General features: G+C 45.1%; 1 long non-coding RNA gene across 1 annotated transcript; it reads left to right on the forward strand.

Moving 5' to 3' along the window:
• Nucleotides 1-2: 2 nt before the first annotated feature.
• On the forward strand, nucleotides 3-1,012 carry LOC129839691 (uncharacterized). The gene is made up of 2 exons (XR_008757064.1): nucleotides 3-256; nucleotides 496-1,012. It is a non-coding gene; the product is annotated as an uncharacterized LOC129839691 (long non-coding RNA).
• Nucleotides 1,013-7,313: the final 6,301 nt, after the last annotated feature.

Consider the following 7,313-nt stretch of genomic DNA (forward strand, 5'->3'; position numbering starts at 1 on the left):
AGGATACCGCGCGGTGAAACACCACTTCCCATTCATTTTAATGGAAGGAAAGCGGTGAGAAACGGAGAGGGCGGGGACCTTTGGGCGGTGAAAAATATAAACTTTTTCCAACTTTATGCAAATCACCAGCGGCGACCGCTGGGCGATGACCAATCATATCGAGTGGTTCCCATGAGGAATTTGACGCTATGCGACCGAAGGCTGGAGTCTTTCTTCAGCAAAGATGGCTGACAAAAATATTAGGATGGACGCAAATGTAAGTGATTATAACGTCGTAACGAATCATGCAACAAAAAAATGTACAGTTGGGAGGAATATGTTAGTTAATGTATAGACAAACGATTATGCATATTTTTTATCGTAAATTTCATTTGCGAAAATTGCGATTTAGCAAGCTAGCTGACTAGCTAACATTAGCCAGCTAGCTGGCTAGCTTTATGGGTGTCGACATGAGTATGAAATTGTAACGTTAATTCTAGTTGTTTAATGTTTTAGGGACTCCTGAAACAACTAGCAAACCAGACTGTCGTCTTGTGAAACAGTGGTTGTAAATAATCTAGCTAGCTAAAGCATTTACTGCAAATTGAATGTAGCTTCAATTGTGTAAGCTTGCCTTGCTGATATTTGCCATGCAATGCAGATAGATGAAATAACGTAGCTATGTTCTTGCTTATTGTCCAGTGGAGGATAAAAATACCTGTATGCCTATGGATGTGTAGCTAGCTACCTTGCTGATCTGTGTATGGACCCAAACGTTTGGTATACATATTAGTTCAGAACCTAGCTATGAACCTCAGCTATCATAGCCGGTTGTATCAACTTCAAAACAGTCTGAATGACATTAATGAAGCCTATGGATTGAGTAGAATATAATATAACTTTGTGCCAAGGATGCAAGTCGTATATACAGGTAGTTATTGCCATGCATGAGATCCCCACATTGTAGCCTGTACATTTAATATATTCACTGATCATGTACTCTACCATGGCAAATAAAGGTGCATTTCAGGTATGAATGTTTGAGAATTTTTTCAGTTATATCCAATACCAGGAGTATGACATCAATGGTTACACACTGTAACTAATATACTAGAAACAGGATTTAACTAGTAAAAGGCTGATCTGATATTCATATTTACAGAAATATTTTTTTTTTAAACAGTACACTACACTTCCTATGCATCATGTAAATACTCTAAAACCGGTTCATCTCAATATCTAAATGCCCTTCATCTGCATTGATCTGATAAACACAGGATAGGTGTAGTATTTCATCAAATGAGTAGAGAATGTGAAATTCTTTATTGAAAGAAGTTCATTATCCAAGTGTTATAAATACACATATAATAAATACAAGTTCAATCTGTACTTCAATGCACATATGGTGTGCATTATTAAAAAAAAGAGGAAGAAAGGAGGTGGCGAGAGAGGTGTAAAAGACAGAAAGGGAAAGAGGTAAGAACAGAAGAGTAGGGAAGAAAGCATATGATTAATGAATCACAGTGCTACCCAAATATTTTCTCAGTTCATCACAATTACATAAGTGTCTCTAGTCGGCCTGAAGGTTATCTTAAAAGCGGGTGAGGTGGCTGATGGGACTGGGGGTTGGCATCCTCTCACATGAAAACATATCTGCAGACGAGACAGATGGAGAGAGAGAGAGCATGTTTAAGCCTTTGTTTTTAATGTTTTATTCTAACATTGTTAGTCATCATAATAATCAGGAGGTGAAATGCAAAACTGACCTTGGATCATTAACTCTGGGACTACTGCATCTCTATCTTTATTTCAATGTAAAGCATCTCTTTAATAATACTTCCTGTTGACCTGAACAAGTGACCTCTCACCTCTGATCATGCTGTGCCCTCTATGTAGCCAGTTCAGATGTGGGCGGGGTTCACCGACACAGCTGATATAACCTAGAGGATTTAGGGAGAAGAGAGAGGGATGAAGTGAAGGAGAGAGACTGTTATTGAGAAAATATTGTAGTTAAAGAGACCGTGTTCAACAGGAATCTGTATGTGGCCTCACCTGGCGTCTACACTAAGTGTTTGCAGAGTACTCTATGCTGAAAAACATGCACAGACAGACGAGGATAAACAATACATCATAGTTATAGAAATAATGAAGTGTCTTACTATTCTCCATGATTGGCCCTCTTGCCTATTCTTTGAAGGTGGAAGGAGTCACAGTTATACAACTGAGCCTGCTTACTGCACAACATAGTCCATCAATCAGATTGATACATGAGTGTGTAGGTGTGGGTTATAGGGTGTCTAATTGTTAATTTCTTTTCAATATGGGTGACTTAAAATAGCCTGTTTTTGTTTTTTTACACACATCACACCCTTACCTAAACAGCACCCTCACCTGAGAAGTAGAAATCGAAGGGAGAGAAACTGGGAATTGAATAACTGCAGGTAACATAGCTAAGTAAATGGAAGAATACTCTTCTTGCAATATGGATGGCTCTTAAAAGAGCCTTTTGTTGTGCAGAGTGTAGTCTATGGTGTTGCCAGGGAACAGCACCCTCTTCAAAGGAGAAGGTGAAGATCTCCCGCACACGGATTACCTCTTGCTGCGTTGTTGGACCCCATCCTTGAAACATCCAGCAGAGCAGCAGACTTCTCCTCTGGCACACGGCTGCGAGCTGCAGATCCCCTCCTGGTCCTCGTGTCCATCCTCATGAAGTTATGCAGGACACAGGTTGCCTTCACACATTTGAATTCCTCCAGGAGGCAGTCCCAGATGGCCCTGGTTACCCAACCTTGCACTGCCCTACACGGTAACTGTATGCAATCTCCAGTTAATATGGAAGATCATGTCATTATTAGACTTTAACATCATTAGGTCATTGTGGATGACTAAATTATAAAATCCCTCATAACAAATCATGATAGCATTGGATAGATAGATGCATGTGTACACACATGTTCATGTGTAGCATGTGACAATAGCAGGATCATATCAAGGATAGCATCACAAATTAATATATAAATACCACTTGAAGATTGATGATGAGTTGACAATTTGAATCAGCTGTGTAGTGCTAAGGCAAAAACAAAAATGTGCACCCCTTTGAGTCCCTGCCCTATCCAGAATAGCCTACTCTCTCACTTTGACAGTTGGGGTTGCTATCCTTTCACCCTCCTCCATGACTGTTAGGTAGCTACCTACAAATGCATTTGGAGTGTGTTTTTTTACAGTGATAAATACATCAAGGTAGCTAGCTAATATGAAGTTAGGTAGCTGGTGATATTTAATTCACTTAGCTAGCTATCTATACAGTATGTAAAGTTGGCTAGATAGCTAGCCACATTAGCAGCTCATTTTATTAGCCTAGCTAATACTACATAGTTTCTTTTACATTTTCGAAATGTATTCACTTCCGTAGGTTCTCCCAGTCATGTGGACGATTGGAAACAGGGCAGCAAAGTGTGTTTGTCACCAGCGCGTTTTAGAGCATATTACTATTTACCTGTGAATACATTCATGGAATGGAGAATGGATTCAACTATGTACCCATTTAATAACCAGACCTTCATCCAAACTTGCTATGCTGAATTCTTGACGTACAATCGAAATGCTGCTAAATGCTGCCAGCACGCCCATAAACGAGCAAATCTGGGCGGCCTAACATCGTGCACAAATTGATTTTGTCTCCCCACCCGCTCTTCCTCCGCTGTCCCTCCTCTCTCCCTCCTCTCTCCCTCTGCTCTCCCTTCTCTCTCCCTCCACCAGCTCTCCCTCCGCTGTCCCTCCGCTGTCCCTCCTCTCTCCCTCCTCTCTCCTCTCTCCCTCCGCTGTCCCTCCTCTCTCCCTCCGCTGTCCCTCCTCTCTCCCTCCGCTGTCCCTCCTCTGTCCCTCCACCCGCTCTCCCTCCGCTCTCCCTCCTCTCTCCCTCCACCCGCTCTCCCTCCGCTCTCCCTCCGCTGTCCCTCCTCTCTCCCTCCGCTGTCCCTCCTCTCTCCCTCCACCCGCTCTCCCTCCTCTCTCCCTCCGCTCTCCCTCCTCTCTCCCTCCGCTGTCCCTCCTCTCTCCCTCCGCTGTCCCTCCTCTCTCCCTCCTCTCTCCCTCCGCTGTCCCTCCTCTCTCCCTCCACCCGCTCTCCCTCCGCTCTCCCTCCTCTCTCCCTCTGGTGTCCCTCCTCTCTCCCTCCGCTGTCCCTCCTCTCTCCCTCTGGTGTTCCTCCTCTCTCCCTCCGCTCTCCCTCCTCTCTCCCTCCGCTGTCCCTCCTCTCTCCCTCCGGTGTCCCTCCTCTCTCCCTCCGCTCTCCCTCCTCTCTCCCTCCGCTCTCCCTCCTCTCTCCCTCCGCTCTCCCTCCTCTCTCCCTCCGCTGTCCCTCCTCTCTCCCCCCGCTGTCCCTCCGCTGTCCCTCCTCTCTCCCTCCTCTCTCCCTCCGCTGTCCCTCCTCTCTCCCTCCGCTGTCCCTCCTCTCTCCCTCCGCTGTCCCTCCTCTCTCCCTCCGCTGTCCCTCCTCTCTCCCTCCGCTGTCCCTCCTCTCTCCCTCCGCTGTCCCTCCTCTCTCCCTCCGCTGTCCCTCCTCTCTCCCTCCGCTGTCCCTCCTCTCTCCCTCCGCTCTCCCTCCTCTCTCCCTCCGCTGTCCCTCCTCTCTCCCTCCTCTCTCCCTCCGCTGTCCCTCCGCCCGCTCTCCCGCCACCCGCTCCCCCTCCACCCGCTCTCCCTCCACCCGCTCCCCCTCCTCTCTCCCTCTGGTGTCCCTCCTCTCTCCCTCCTCTCTCCCTCCGCTGTCCCTCCTCTCTCCCTCCGCTGTCCCTGTGTGATGGGGAATATGTGGAGCCATGGGCATGTGATGCTGTGAAGGAGAGAGAGAACGAGCGAGAGAGAGTCAGCCTAAAAAATGTAATGCATGTTAGATAGAAATGAATACAGTAGAGTAAACTCACTGTGCAATTAATATATGTTGTCATATTATAATAAGACACATCAATTAAAACATGTTGTCAAATAAAAATGTGTTCTTAACTGACTGGAGAGGAGAGACGTGGAGAGGAGACTCACATGAATGTGAGACGTGGAGAGGAGAGATGTGAAGGTGAGAGACAGAGAGGTGTCCTGATGGTGAGATGATCCATGGAGTCGTCAACAGGCTGGAATGATGACAATGATGGTGAGATGATCCATGGAGTCGTCAACAGGCTGGAATGATGAGGACAATGATGGTGAGATGACCCATGAAGTCGTCAACAGGCTGGAATGATGAGGACAATGATGGTGAGATGACCCATGGAGTCGTCAACAGGCTGGAATGATGAGGACAATGAAGGCAGCAGGAGGGAGCTTGACCTTTCACTCCGGAAAAAAATATTTTTGACTACAAACAACACACACAGGGTGAGTAGACTACAGAAGACAGACAGACACACACAGGGTGAGTAGACTACAGAAGACAGACAGACACACACAGGGTGAGTAGACTACAGAAGACAGACACACAAAATGAGTCTGCAGGTATCTTTTGTCCCGTTCCTCTACAATCATCTTTTTAAATCATGTCGTCTTTGTTTGAAGGAAAGTTTGACACATTTTCTTAAGTTTTACTTCTTCTGTGTCCGTAATCTCTCTCTAACTTCTCTGCTACATCATGTCGGTTCATCCTTCTAAGGATCATCAGTGTGATCCCCATAGCTCTCTCAGGGCTGTAGTTGTCCACCATCTGATCCAATGTGATCTGTCTGTCAGCGTTCTCCAACTGGCTCTCAGGCAGCTGGACACTAGTCAGGTATGTCTGAAACGTCTTTAGCTGTTCTTCAGTGAGCGTGAGCCCCTCCAGAGTGGCCAGCAGCAGAGTTGATGTATTGCCAACATGCTTACCCCTTACTAACTGAACTGACTTTGTTGTTGACTGATTCACATTTAGAAAGCTCTGGAACCGGTGGACATGAAGTATTATTACAGACGTATGGAAGTAGGATTTATACAGGATCACGTGTCATCTGTCAGAATTCTACTTGACATTTTCAGCTCAGAAACAGTCATCGTCAGTTTTCCTTTAAAATGGTTCTTACCATCGAAGGGTGCATTTTTGGACACCGTGAATCTATGTGCAGCCAGCCGACTGGAACATAATGAAGCCTGCTAGCACAGAGCTTCAGTTATCAGGAGCCCATCTCATCCCAGCCCAGCCTATCCCATCCCAGCCCATCTTATCCCAGCCCATCTCATCCCAGCCCAGCCCAGCCCATCCCATCCCATTGCGTATTCTCCCTTGTTCTCTGGTAGTGTGTCACCCTCTTGTGGACAAACTGACACCAAACCAAAATAGAAGTGAATGTCTAGAGTAGTGTTTCACAGTCCTGGGCCTCCCAAGGGGTGCACCTTCTGGTTTTTGCCCGAGCACAACACAGCTGATTTAAACAATCAACTTAACATTAAGCTATATTTTAATCAGCTGTGTAGTGCCAGGGCAAAAACCAAAAGGTGCACCCCTTGGGATGCCCAGGACCGAGTTTGGGAAACACAACTCTAGAGCAGTGAGTGTTTCCTAATCCAGGTCCTCCTGGGGAAAGTGGCACATTAACAAACCTGATTCAAATAATCAAAGGCTTAATGTTGAGTTGATTAGTTGAAGCAGTTGTGTAGTGATTGGGCAAAAACAGAAATGTGAACCGTCCGGGTCCCCAGGACCAGGATGAACAAACACTGGTCATGAGATCACGGTCTGACATTCTAGCGATGAAGTCGATATAAACATCTCTGATATGATCTTGTTCTTTATGTTTCCAGCTGTATCACAGGTTGTATTTGTAATTAAACAATATTCTGACTCCTTTAGTGGCTTTGTAGGATTTATTTAAATATACACCACTATTCAAAAGTTTGGGGTCACTTAGAAATGTCCTTGTTTTTAAAAGAAAAGCATTTTTTCATCCATTAAAATAACATCAAATTGATCAGAAATACAGTGTACACATTGTTAATGTTGTAAATTACTTTTGTAGCTGGAAACGGACGATTTTTAGTGGAATATCTACATAGGCGTACAGAGGCCCATTATCAGCAACCATCACTCCTGTGTTCCAATGGCACGTTGTGTTAGCTAATCCAAGTTTATCATTTTAAAAGGCTAATTGATCATTAGAAAAACCCTTTTGCAATTATGTTAGCACAGCTGAAAACTGTTCTGATTAAAGAAGCAATTAAACTGGCCTTCTTTAGACTAGTTGAGTATTTGGAGCATCATCATTTGTGGGTTCGATTACAGGCTCAAAATGGCCAGAAACAAAGAACTCTCTTCTGAAACTCGTCAGTCTATTCTTGTTCTGAGAAATTAAGGCTATTCCATGCGAGAA

This window comes from Salvelinus fontinalis, chromosome 40 (assembly GCF_029448725.1).
Source record: "Salvelinus fontinalis isolate EN_2023a chromosome 40, ASM2944872v1, whole genome shotgun sequence".
Lineage (NCBI taxonomy): Eukaryota > Metazoa > Chordata > Actinopteri > Salmoniformes > Salmonidae > Salvelinus > Salvelinus fontinalis.